Raw genomic sequence first — 13,454 nt, 5'->3', positions numbered from 1 at the left:
AAATTTACAGTAGTGACATCTTCCGAGAAACCGTTGAGTTAATACAGTTTGTTAAAGTTCAGGCTTTCTCCTGTAGAGAAGTTTCAACTGGCGCAATATTTGAATTAGCGGCGTGGAGGTGTACCACCCGGTACATTTATATTATCAGCTAAATACTTACAATGATTCCCATGAGGTTTGTTTGTCAGTTTATTGCTAGTTAGTTTTTGTTTGTTAGTTTGCACACGTTGTAAGTTTGTTAGCATATGTGTTTGATAATTTGTTTTGTATGACATCAAAGGAAAACGGATGTGCACAAATTTCAGATTGCGCAGTATCCTTTGTGTTATTTACTTGGCTTACAGCGGCATAGCAATATTAATGAGGGTATACAGAAAATAATTTTGAGATTCTTCTGTTAATATTAGCTCTATTGATAATTAAAATATTAAAGGCTGTGCAAATTATAATAACCGATTTATCGAAATAACCGTGCGAAGAATTTGCGATTATTAAAATCTCACGAACTTCCAAATAACTACACAAATATTAATTCTAACAAAGATGATTAGAACTCTTTTATTTTCCATACATGTTATCGTGCGAACGGAGATAATAAAATACTGTATTTTTAATCCGAAGGACAGTGTTCGATAAATTTCCGAATTCTTTGAAATAATTTGAGAAAAGTGTAGGTTAGCAATTGATAGGTAATCAGCCACCTGGGTGACAACCCTAAATGCAGAGCAATGATTGATTGATTGATTGATTGAATGGAAACAGAACTAAGCGGTGGAGATAAACTGAAACCACAATTCCACAATTTGTATGAAAACGTTGGAGTGTGTTCCACTGTGTTCGGAGTGAGTCATCGATCTGCATGAACAATATAAGCATCAGCCAATGGCGAGAGAGCACACAAGTAGAGCGGAAAATGTCATTGAAAGTGTCGAGTAGGTACTGTGTAATGCGACAGCGGTCAGCGGTGACGACACTTCATGTTTCTATACGGACGTTCCTTAGAAGTCGTCGGATATCTGTTTGTCTTTCACTTCTAATTCGGGTGATATTGAAGGTTTTAAAATCATACAATAATAGCATTCAAATTTTTACGGGCACGGTGAAGCGAATACCCACCTCCTACTCATTACGTATTCCATGCCTTGGTCGCTGATAAGAAATTCTTTCGAGTGGGGCCACCAACAATGACACTGAGATAAGGATGATCAAGCATGACTGAACTTGTTAGTGACAGTTAGCATTGCTGATGCCCCATCGTACTGTTCTTTAAATAACGTGAAGCCCATTCTGACGTTCCACTGAGTATGATCGGAATTACTGTTTTATTTATTGCGCTTCGGAGAGGTACAAAACCTAATGATGTGAAACACATTTATTACCACATTAAATGAAAACAAATATCAACCTAAAATTATATTGTCTCCTATGAAATTTCTTGTAAAATAAGTTCATATATACAACACACTTTTCTTCAATAGCACGATATCATTGTGTACATAGTGTAACAAGGAATTAAAAATATCTGTCAAAATAGAGCCACTTATCCTATATTTATTTAGTACTCAAAAAGATATTATAATAATCTCTATATATTAAAAGAGTTTACTAAAACAGGTTTGGCAAATCTGTCCGTCCGTCCGTTGTCCTGAACCGATATGCTTCATTTTTGTTTCATTCTTTCCTGAATTACCTGCCGGTGAATCATGAGATATTTATAGGTCTGTAACTTCAGCCAACTTTGAGTAATCACGAAATTAAATCGTTATATGATCACTCCAATAATTGCAGGCGAAGGTCAATACATTCTATACATAGCAGGTTGCTAAGCGACTAACACTTGCATTAATATTCGGATATATGTGATTTTCATCCTTAGTAACGTAATTGCATGCCGCCATATTCGATTACTACTTGTCAAGCCAAAGGGTATACACTTTCTCTGATCACAGAAGAATACCATTCCCTGCTAGATACTCTTTGATTCTTTGACCTTTCCCAGCTTCCAAATATATTCAACAGATCGCAGTGCGTTCCTAATAAAACTTACATGCTGCTAAGAAAAAAGTCTATGTACAAACAGACCCAATCATGCCATATGCCTTAGACATTATCTGGGAACACCTATCGAAGGATAACCTAGCTACACTAAAAGAGTTTAGGTCATGTATCTTAAAAATGTTCACTGTCTGACAAAAAAAAATACTCCTTCGAAACTAACCTACGAGCTCATAAGATACGAGAACTGTGACTACAAATACCATGGCCTTCTACGACACAGTACCAAGCGTTACAAAGAGAACTGCAGGATAAAAAAGCGAATATATGGATGGATTCTCACTAAACAGACGGCATGATGACGTCAGAATGGATGAATTCTGACTACGAACAGCGGCATACTGTGAGGCGCATCTTATTAAATATTCATAAAACCATTGAAAAGGGCAGACAGAACACTGACTACGACTGGCATATCAAGACGAGTTATCTGACCTGTTTATAATGAATGCTGTGGAACAGCATGGGTCCTCTAGTTCTTCTTCTTAGAACATGCCTTTCATCGCGAGACCTAGTGTTTACACTGCACTAAGCCTTCTGTTATGGGCTAGAACAATTTTGTAATTTTCATTTATCTGCCTCAGTCTTATCCCTTGACTTTGACAATATGAAGGTGACCGAGTTTTTGAGCGATGCCAGTAATGTCATTTCTTGTGCAGCCAGTCCCTTCTGTGAATTGTATGAAAATGTTGTTCATAGGGTCCGTTGAAGCATGTATTTCAGTGAGCTTGGCAGACTGATATGTAATAGCAACTTCTGGCTCAGTCAGAAAATCAACGGGAAACTACCTCATTCCTCATTTCCCTATTACGACTCTTCAGTGATGCCTTGGCCATTTATGACAGCTGTTGGTGAAGCTGTTGAGGATCCAACCAGCCTTCGGATTGAGGACTGAATATTGTTAGAACGTATCAGTATACCACAGAAATTCTTAATTTCAAGAAATGCCTTCCAGTAGAATTGACAGATGAATCAACTCGCTGCTAGAATGATGTAGCGGGTTGATGCATGTACCAAAGCTCCTTGCTAACTGATAATCATTGAATATCTCGTAGGAGTACAGTTATCCGATTTGATTTAAAGACCATTTCCACTATCTCACACGATTACAGCCTTCCGCTCTTTATAATATTCATTCAGATATGAGGATAAATATGGTGGAGATAAACCTGAGCCTTGAGGAACGCTCTAGTGTTGAGCACTTAAATTGTTTTGTTCCCCGGCAGCAGTTCTCCTGAGTAAAGCCATGAATCTTGTGAACAATACAGCTCCCAGGCGTCTAATTCACCTGACAGATCACAATCGGAACTTAAGTGGGTAATAACAATGATTCATTACGATCGCTCGTTGCTTTACAATTCTTTCACCGAGCTATATTTCATGGGCTGCGCCGAGGATTACAGCTGCGTTTTAAACAGTGAACAAACAGCGGGCCGGTAATAAAGTGTTCTTGTCGCTATTCTCTGGTATTAACGTCGAGCAGTCCTAGGCGAATAAGGAGAGAGGCTCAAAGTTTAGGAAATTCACAAGGAAGGCCACAGCAATTTAATTTAAACTTTGGGAGGTTGAACTGAAAAAGTACTAACACAAGTGGCCATGGGTTTGCAGAATTAGTGCTTATATAACGAGAAAGTGGCCCTTTAAGTTTAACATCCTGCATAACCGTTGACAGTTTGTGTGTCAGTATAAGCAGCATGGCAGTAGCATAGCCCGTGGGTGGGGGGAGGAGGTTATACTTAAAAAAATATGATAGAACATAGTCAAGGTGTTAGTGAGTGTGTGGTGTGCACATGTTTGAGAGTCATTATAAGGACACTGACAAGTGAATTATGTTGATATTCAGATTGCAGTACACTACAAAATATTACATTAAAATGCAGAACAAGAACGATACGAACAAGTTTTACTGCGAATGGTTTGTTCAGATTACAATCTAAACTCCAAATTTCTAGCCCTACTGATCCTCATTGAAAATCTTGTAGGAATAAAGCGCTCTGGTTTGGTTTAAAGACCATTTCCACTATCTTACCCGGCTACAGTGTTTCTCTCTTATATTCTTATATGTATGAGTATAAATGTGATGGAGATAAGCCAGACCCTTGAGGAACGCTCTAGTGTTGAGCTTCTTAGAAAATAGGTTCAACAGATATCTTGGTTCTGCAGTAATATCTCTGAATGTTTATTTTGTTAATTGACAGTGTTACGGGGATACCCGTGGAATGCAGAGGTGAAAGAAGGTGCGGGCTGGAATGGGTCTATCCACAAAATGAAACTAAACTTAAAATGTTACTGAAGGTTATATTTTCAATAGATAACACGATTTAACAAATTTTCACTAGGTGAAATAACAATGAAAGGTATAATTTTACAACCAAGAGCACGAAAGCACACGTTTACACGTTCTGGGCTTCAAGCCCCACTTTTTACAATTTCTGAGCTCTCCGCTCAACTTTACCAAGGCACATTTTTGTCCAAAGGGCAGAAAACCCCTTCATTCAAGGAGTCTTTGCTCCAAAAAACATATCGGGCCTCCTAGAGGCACTTTTACCACATATAAAAGAGCTGAGCCGCTCTCAATTTTCTGAGCCTATCAAAGGCCACAACAGACTTTACCATTAACTGCCCTCAAGGCACACTTACAAAGAAACAGGGGTATCTTGTACCCAACCTACTGGGCCTTAGTAGTTAAATAACAGGTTAAGTTAATGGCCCAAAATGCAAACTGAATGGAGGCGTGAATTTGCACTCCTAAATTAAACTTCTTAAAACCTAAGAGGGACAAGGCCGATGAAACAGGGGCTATTCCCAAACTATGGAGGTGACTCGTGTAAGGAAAATTTAAGACATTACAGAAAAGAAGAAAACCAATTACAAAACGTAGTCACCTCAAAACAATATGAAGAGGAGCTCGAAAGGGTAAATCACTCCCTATCATCGAATTACAGTTAAAGATAAAGTTTTACAAAAGCGACGGAAATTACATGTTTGAAGATAGGTTACATAGTAAAGATGTCGGACCTTCCCCGCGGGTTAAACTGCTGAGCTAGCAAGAAATAAAGATGTTAAGCGGCCATTACCTTATTGAAGAACTGCTGCCTGAAGAAAGAGGCGCTTCCCGCCTCCTGCTACACGTCCATACACTAAATTAAATGTTGATGATATGGCCGAGAGACAAGAAAATCAGCAGTTTTTATACCCTCGAGGAAAATTCGAGACCTTTCATGAATAAAACAGCCACACCCACAGGCTTGTATTGGCTGGCTAAAAGTGACCCATCAAAATTGAAGAAGAAAGATACGATTGGTCAAAAATTGATTACAGAAATAATTGATTGGCTAACTTCTAAACTGGCGGAAAGAAAAGATTAATGTTGCCAACCCACAAATGAAAGAGCGAAATTTAGCAAAGAGAAAACTTATGAATCCAAAATTTCTTCAAATAAGTTCCTTCACTCCGCACCAGGGTGCATGATCATAGTTTTTTAGTAGAGACATCTATGAGACAATGTCCAAACTTCTTGATAAATGGTAAACAAAAACAGGACGAAATTAACACAGTGACATCTTCGGAGCAAAAGTTCAAGTAGATCCAGTTTTAAGTTCACAGTTTCTCCTGTAGAGGATTACTTTAAGGCGGAAAATTCAAATGTGCGGCGTAGAGGTGTAGCAGCCGGTACAGACAGTTTCTGTTTATTTTCTTTTCGTAAAATTTCCACGGGGGGGGGGGGGGTGTACTTAAACCCCCAGTTACCCCTGGCCGCTTGGCTACGCCCCTGGCTAGTGATCAGAGTGTCTAACTTCCACGTGAGTATCCCTGATTTTATGTGCACCAGGTCCTCATTTCATACCCGCTATTTCTTCTTTTAACGCAGACTTACGTTCCTGGACAACAGGTAAATGGAAGGAAACATTTTAAATCGCTTTTCGTGTTTGCGCAGAACGTGTATATCACTGAGAGTATTCAACTTAAGATTATGTTTAATGTCTCAGTTCACAGATAAAAGAAGAGGCTACCTGTTAAAAAAAACAGAAGAGAAAAGGAAATTTGAAACGTACTTTTCATGAAGTAAGCAAAAATTTGTGCTAAACATGTGATGTCGCAAACTAATTTGGTTAGTAGGCCACCCGCTCTTTCATAATGTAGCAAGAGTAACATGAATTACAGGGGTCCTGATGGGCCGTACCCCTAATGTTTATGCAAACCTCATAGCATAATCGTTGTGAAGGTAGACTATACTTGCTACTCGCTTCAGTAAATTTCCATTCTAACCTATTGATGCATAAAAATCCGGGCTTTACTTACAAGATGGCGCTGTGTTTATTCCCGCGCTCAGTTGCAGCTTAGCTGCAACAGCAAAAACAATTTAATAATTAAGTCTGCAAAACCCTGCGGCCATTACAATAGTGAAGTCTAATCGCCAATGTTGTTTCTTATATTTTTTTGTTTGTTCGTGTGAACTTGGAAATGTGCAGAATAAATACGATATAATTTTTAAAAAAAGGGGAGCTACAAGAAATCGAGAAGAAGGAAAGAAAGATTGTGAGGAAACTTCTGGTATCACAGAAGGCTACTGATGGGACTTGAAAGAAAACCGTGAATGGGGAGCTCTACAAGTACACTGGAAAGATCACGGAAACAAAGGCTGAAATTCTACGGACACCAAGAAAGAATCTTCTTCTACAGTTTTTCTGACACCCGTGGGATCGTGGGTGTGATCTGTGTTCTACATCTGGATTTTGCGATGTTTTACGGCCGGATGCCCTTCCTGACGCAACCCTACATTTAGGGATGTAATCACTATTGCGTGTTTCTCTGTTGCCTGAGTATGAAGACGGAAGTGGTGGGAAAAGGATACGTAGTTGCGGGCACCCGTATTTACGAAACAATAAAGGCATATAAACATGAAGCGAGGATGTACGACTCATTGCCTGAATGGTCAGCGTACAGCCATGCTGTTCCGAGGGTCCCGGGTTCGATTCCAAGCCGGGTCGAGGATTTTAATCGCGTCTGCTTATCTGGCCCGGGGACTGGGTGTTTGTGTTTGTCCCAACATTTTCCTCCATATAGGGTTGACGTAAGGTAGGGCATCCGGCCGTAAACAAGGCCAAATCCACATATCCGACACAGTTCGCACTCCCGACCCCACAGATGTGGGAAAAATGATGGAAGAAGAAGAAGAAAAAGAAGAAAAAGGAACATGTAGTGAGGATATAGATGAAGTAACAGAGGGAAGAGACTTCCTATATATTCGCCAGGGACTCACCAATCCGTCCTACTTATGTAGAAGAATTAAAACCGAGACTGTGATTGTCCGAGATGCGTCCATTCTCTGAGTCGCTATTGGCCAGCTAAGTTTTGGCTATTCTCTCGAGAGTCCTCAGCTGCGATATTTCCTCCAGAGTTGTAAAACTAGTCTCGATGTTCTCACGCTTTAAAACCTTAGCAGTTCAATCCCTAAAAACTGGGAAGCCAAGGACTCTTCTTGTTTCTCGTTAGATCGCGTTATAGAGGTTGGTGTGGCCCAGTTTTAAAAGTAGGTGAGTGTACTTTAACGAGAGAGAAACAGGGGAGGAGGTTTTGTTCCTGAAATTATTTTCTCAAGAATGGAGAGGGAAGGTGAATAGCGCGCTGCTCCCTCCATTACTCAACAAGACATTAAGAGCTGCTGTGCCCTCGAGCTTTCAAATATTGTTCTCAGAACAAGGATGGCCACTTTATTTAAAACAAACTCCTTAACAATGTTGTCGTTAACTGGCTACATTTACAACGGGCCTGAATGTCAAGTGATTCAGGACACACCCTGACATTAGGACATCGGCAATAATAGATTAGAGTGCAACTAACAAGCTTATACTATCCTGTACAACAGTTATGCTGTGATGGTTGCATAAACATTAGGGGTACGGCCATTCAGAACCCCTGAAGTCTTTGTTACTCTGCCTGCATTGCGGAAGCACGGGCTAGTCAACATTCCCTAATAACCAAATGAGTTTCCATTCTAACCTGTCCCTGCCTAAAAAATAATTCCTCTGCGCGTTGGTTGTCGGTACATGATATATGCTAGTCAGTAAGTGCCTTGACGCGTCAGTTCCTTCTTTAGCACAAAGACAGTCTGTGTACAATTCATGTCCCTCCAGGAATTTATCCCGCAGTCTTCAATTTCTCTCTCGCAACTGGAAAACTTTCAAGAATTTTACAAAATAAATAAAGTGAATAAATAAATAAATAAATAAATAAATAAATATGGGACCGGAACGCCTAGCAATTAAGATCCTAATCTTCCAAGAAATAAGAACGACCCAAGTACTATTGCTGATAGAAGTTCATCAGGATGGTAAAAAATGTGGCATTGAGGAGGGAGATATTATAAACGGAACAGTGTTCGGAAGGAATATTGGGGAGGTGACGGATCTGTTCGTAGAGAAATCCAGGAGAACAAGAAGGTGTTCTCGGATGAGGAACGAGCAAAAGCGAGCCAGAGAATGAAGGAGTATTGGCGTAAAAAGAAAGAACATTAACAGTCAAGGAAGTTGTGTAATCGTAACCCATAGGAGGTTGAAACAATCCTATATAAATAAATAAATAAATAAATAAATAAATAAATAAATAAATAAATAAATAAATAATAACAAGTGCGTCTACAACACAGGTCAGTAACCTTCAATGTGGAGCTGGGGCATTTCTGAACAACACCCCACCAGGTATCTTATACACTGATGAATATCTCAGAATGAACAACAAAGACCTGATAGGAAAACTGGAGACCAAAGAAGGAAAGAAAGGAGGAAAGAAAGAATTTGAGAAAACACTTAAGACCTGTTGCAATTGATGGTTTCACGGCCCGTACTTATAGACATGATGTAGGCTTTTGGGCTTATGCCGTGGTGAATACGTAAGACGGCATAACCACGAACTACACACCCATATGAAGAAGATAACCGACACCATGCGGAAAAGAAGCATCACTTTTGTGGCACGTGCACCCAGCAATTGAGGTTCTAGAAGGAGTCAATTGCTCGGAGAATCTCCTGATAAACTCCGCATGAACGCAACGAGCGGACATTTGCATACAAGAATACGTTACTCTAAAGAGAACTGTCTTCCCATATTCGCGGACAACTGACTAGAGCGCGGGAAGAACAGGAAGCGAGCTTGACAGCCAGGTGGTCCTCGATGTGATGGAAGCCAGCCAAGTGTCAGTGATCATGTTCTATACGGAACACCCTGTAGTTGCCAGTAAGGGATTTTGGAGGTCGTTACTTAATTCACAGAGGCTTGCACACTGAATGATTTTATCATGACTGAGATAGCACAGCTTATCAAATACTCCACGAAGAGACGAAAAAGAACGCTGTTCTTTGATAAGAATCCAGGCACGCAGTTCAACAGTTTCTCTGTGATACGAGTTCAAAGACCGAACTGAAGAGAGCGCCGCCCCACTTGATACAAGAGGTCTTCATTTAGCCCTCTGTACCTCCTCTTTGTGAACTCTCGTATTTACTTCCCCTGTCTGGGCAGCGTGCAGTGCTCTTTCCGTTAATATTAAAGCTCAATGGCACAGTCGGAGAACTACATTTTACAGGAGATAAGAAAAGACATATTTTTGAATGCTTAGTGGGTATGACGACGTCACCGAACTTGGCTATTGACTGGGGTGCAATATACAAGGTCATTCGGAATGAATAAGACAGGATACGGCAGAGATTTTAGATTCACGTGGTCAAATTGACTGTATCGCCTTTGACCTATCCAAGGCTTTTGATCGGAAGACTACTGATGAAAATGAGGGCTATTGGAGTAGACAAAAGAGTGACTGGATGGATGGTTATATTTAATGAAAACAGAAATCAGAGTAAGTGAAGTGATATGTATTCCTGTAGTGATTAAGGGCGGGGAGAAAGGGGGGTCCCACAAGGCTCTGTTCTTGGACCTTTATATTTCATTATATATTTATAAAAATATAAAACAACTGGAATAATAGATAAGGTTTTTGCAGGTATGTTATACTGAATAGAGTAGTAAATAAGGATTGTAAGCGACCGCAAAAAGACAGTCAGGTTGTGTGTTTTATCAGAAGGAAAAGTCCTCTGAGTTTTAATCCCAGTGTTGGTAGGGTGTTAGTACCTCACGGGGAACGCCGTAAGTTCCGAGGTGTTAATACACTGACTGACTGACAGAGCAAATGCAACACCAAGAAGGAGTGGTCAGAACTTTATGCCAATTGCAGGGTAGACTGACGTCACTGAGGTATGCTCATGATGTGAAATGCGCCGCTGTGCTGCGCACGTAGCGAACGATAAATGGGACACGGCGTTGGCGAATGGCCCACTTCGTACCGTGATTTCTCAGCCGACAGTCATTGTAGAACGTGTTGTCGTGTGCCACAGGACACGTGTATAGCTAAGAATGCCAGGCCGCCGTCAACGGAGGCATTTCCAGCAGACAGACGACTTTACGAGGGGTATGGTGATCGGGCTGAGAAGGGCAGGTTGGTCGCTTCGTCAAATCGCAGCCGATACCCATAGGGATGTGTCCACGGTGCAGCGCCTGTGGCGAAGATGGTTGGTGCAGGGACATGTGGCACGTGCGAGGGGTCCAGGCGCAGCCCGAGTGACGTCAGCACGCGAGGATCGGCGCATCCGCCGCCAAGCGGTGGCAGCCCCGCACGCCACGTCAATCGCCATTCTTCAGTATGTGCAAGACACCCTGGCTGTTCCAATATCGACTAGAACAATTTCCCGTCGATTGGTTGAAGGAGGCCTGCACTCCCGGCGTCCGCTCAGAAGACCACCATTGACTCCACAGCATAGACGTGCACGCCTGGCATGGTGCCGGGCTAGAGCGACTTGGATGAGGGAATGGTGGAACGTCGTGTTCTCCGATGAGTCACGCTTCTGTTCTGTCAGTGATAGTCACCGCAGACGAGTGTGGCGTCGGCGTGGAGAAAGGTGAAATCCGGCAGTAACTGTGGAGCGCCCTACCGCTAGACAACGCGGCATCATGGTTTGGGGCGCTATTGCGTATGATTCCACGTCACCTCTAGTGCGTATTCAAGGCACGTTAAATGCCCACCGCTACGTGCAGCATGTGCTGCGGCCGGTGGCACTCCCGTACCTTCAGGGGCTGCCCAATGCTCTGTTTCAGCAGGATAATGCCCGCCCACACACTGCTCGCATCTCCCAACAGGCTCTACGAGGTGTACAGATGCTTCCGTGGCCAGCGTACTCTCCGGATCTCTCACCAATCGAACACGTGTGGGATCTCATTGGACGCCGTTTGCAAACTCTGCCCCAGCCTCGTACGGACGACCAACTGTGGCAAATGGTTGACAGAGAATGGAGAACCATCCCTCAGGACACCATCCGCACTCTTATTGACTCTGTACCTCGACGTGTTTCTGCGTGCATCGCCGCTCGCGGTGGTCCTACATCCTACTGAGTCGATGCCGTGCGCATTGTGTAACCTGCATATCGGTTTGAAATAAACATCAATTATTCGTCCGTGCCGTCTCTGTTTTTCCCCAACTTTCATCCCTTTCGAACCACTCCTTCTTGGGGTTGCATTTGCTCTGTCAGTCAGTGTATAACGAAAGACCTTCACTGAGGGTTGTACCGGGTGGTACACCTCTACGCCGCACGTTTAAATCTTGCGCCAATTAGAACTCCTCTACTGGAGAAACACTGAACTTGGAACTTGACCAAATTAAATTTTTCCTCTGAAGATGTCACTGTGTGAATATCGACTTATTTTTGTTTACTATCTGTCAAGAAGTGCGGACATTCTCTCATAGATGTCTCTACTAAAAACTATGATCATGCACTCTAGTGCGAAGTGAAGGAACTTTATTTGGAGAAATTTTGTATTCATAACTTTTTTTCTTTACTAAATTTTGTTCATTCATTCTTGGGTTGGCAATATTTATCTTTTCCTTCCGCCAGTTGCTAAGTTAACCAATCAATAATTTCTGTAATTAATGTTCAGCCAATCCCATATTTCTTCTTCGATTTTGTGTGTACCTTTTGATGTTAGCCAATAAAACTCCGTGTGTGTGTGTCTTGATCATTCATGAAAGGTCTCGAACCCTCCCCGAGGTTATAAAACCTGCTGCAGTTTAACCCGCGGGAAAGGTCCGAAACTCTTACAATGTAACCTACCTTTCATAAAATGTAAATTTGTGCCGGCTTATGTAAGAACTTCATATATCTGTAACTGTACATCGGGGATAGAGAGTGCTTTACCCTCTCGAGCTCCCCTTCATTTTGATTTGAGGTGACTACGTTTTGGTAACTGATTTTCTACTCTTCCTTAATGGGTTAAATTTATTCATTATACGAGTCACCTCCATAGTCTGGGAATAGCCCCTGTTTCATCGGCCTTGTGCCTTTTAGGTTTTAAAATGTGTATTTAGGAGTGCAAGTATACGCCTCCATTCTTTTTGGTATTCCGGGCCATTTACTTAACCTGTTCTTTTCCTGCTAAGGCCCAGTAGATTGGGTACAAGATACCCTCATGGCATTGTTGTAAGGCGTGCCATGATGGCAATCAATGGCAAAATCTGATATTGCCTTGAATAGGCGTGACAAACTGAGAGCCTGTTAGCCCTTTTCCAGTGTGTAATAGTGCCTCTGGGAGGCTTAAGGTTCAAATTTGGGAACGAGTGCTCCAGGTATTAGGGATTTTCTGTCCTTTGGTAAATATGTGTTTATGAGCTGAACGCTCAAAAATAAAAAATAAAAAAGTAAAGGGAGGCCTTGAAGCCAAAGTTCTGTTTACACCAAAAATCTTATCTTTCCAAGAGTTAATTTTTGCTACTTGTACCTATTGCATTGTTTCTTGTTGTTAAAAAAAAGAAGAGAAAAAATATAACCTTGTTACAGTTTTAAATTAACTTTGATTTTGGTAGTTAGACCCATTCACCCCGGCACCTTCTTTCACCTCTGCTGATCCACTAAACCACGGTAACAGGGGTAATAACACCGAGCTCAATAGCTGCAGTCGCTTTAGTGCGGTCAGTATAAAGTATTCGGGAGATAGTGAGTTCGAACCCCACTGCCAGAAGCCCTGAAGATGGTTTTCCGTGGTTTTCCATTTCACGCCAAACAAATTTGAGGCTGTAACTGAAGGCCGCACCGCTTACTTCCTACTCATAGGACTTTTCTGTGTCAGTGTGATGTAAAGCAACTTATGCCATAATCACGTAAACATCATTCTAATAAAGGTTGCGGATCTCTTCATGTGGGTATGAGGCAGGCAGGCAGGCAGGCAGGGCACGGCAGCCAGGCAGGGAGGCAGTCAGGGCAGGCAGGGCAGGCAGGGCAGGCAGGGCAGGGCAGGCAGGCAGGCCAGGGCAGGGCAGGGCAGGGCAGGGCAGGCAGGCAGGCAGGCAGGCAGGCAGGCAG

Source organism: Anabrus simplex, chromosome 10, assembly GCF_040414725.1.
Source record: "Anabrus simplex isolate iqAnaSimp1 chromosome 10, ASM4041472v1, whole genome shotgun sequence".
In the NCBI taxonomy this organism is placed as follows: Eukaryota; Metazoa; Arthropoda; class Insecta; order Orthoptera; family Tettigoniidae; genus Anabrus; species Anabrus simplex.
This window is presented reverse-complemented; position numbering follows the sequence as displayed.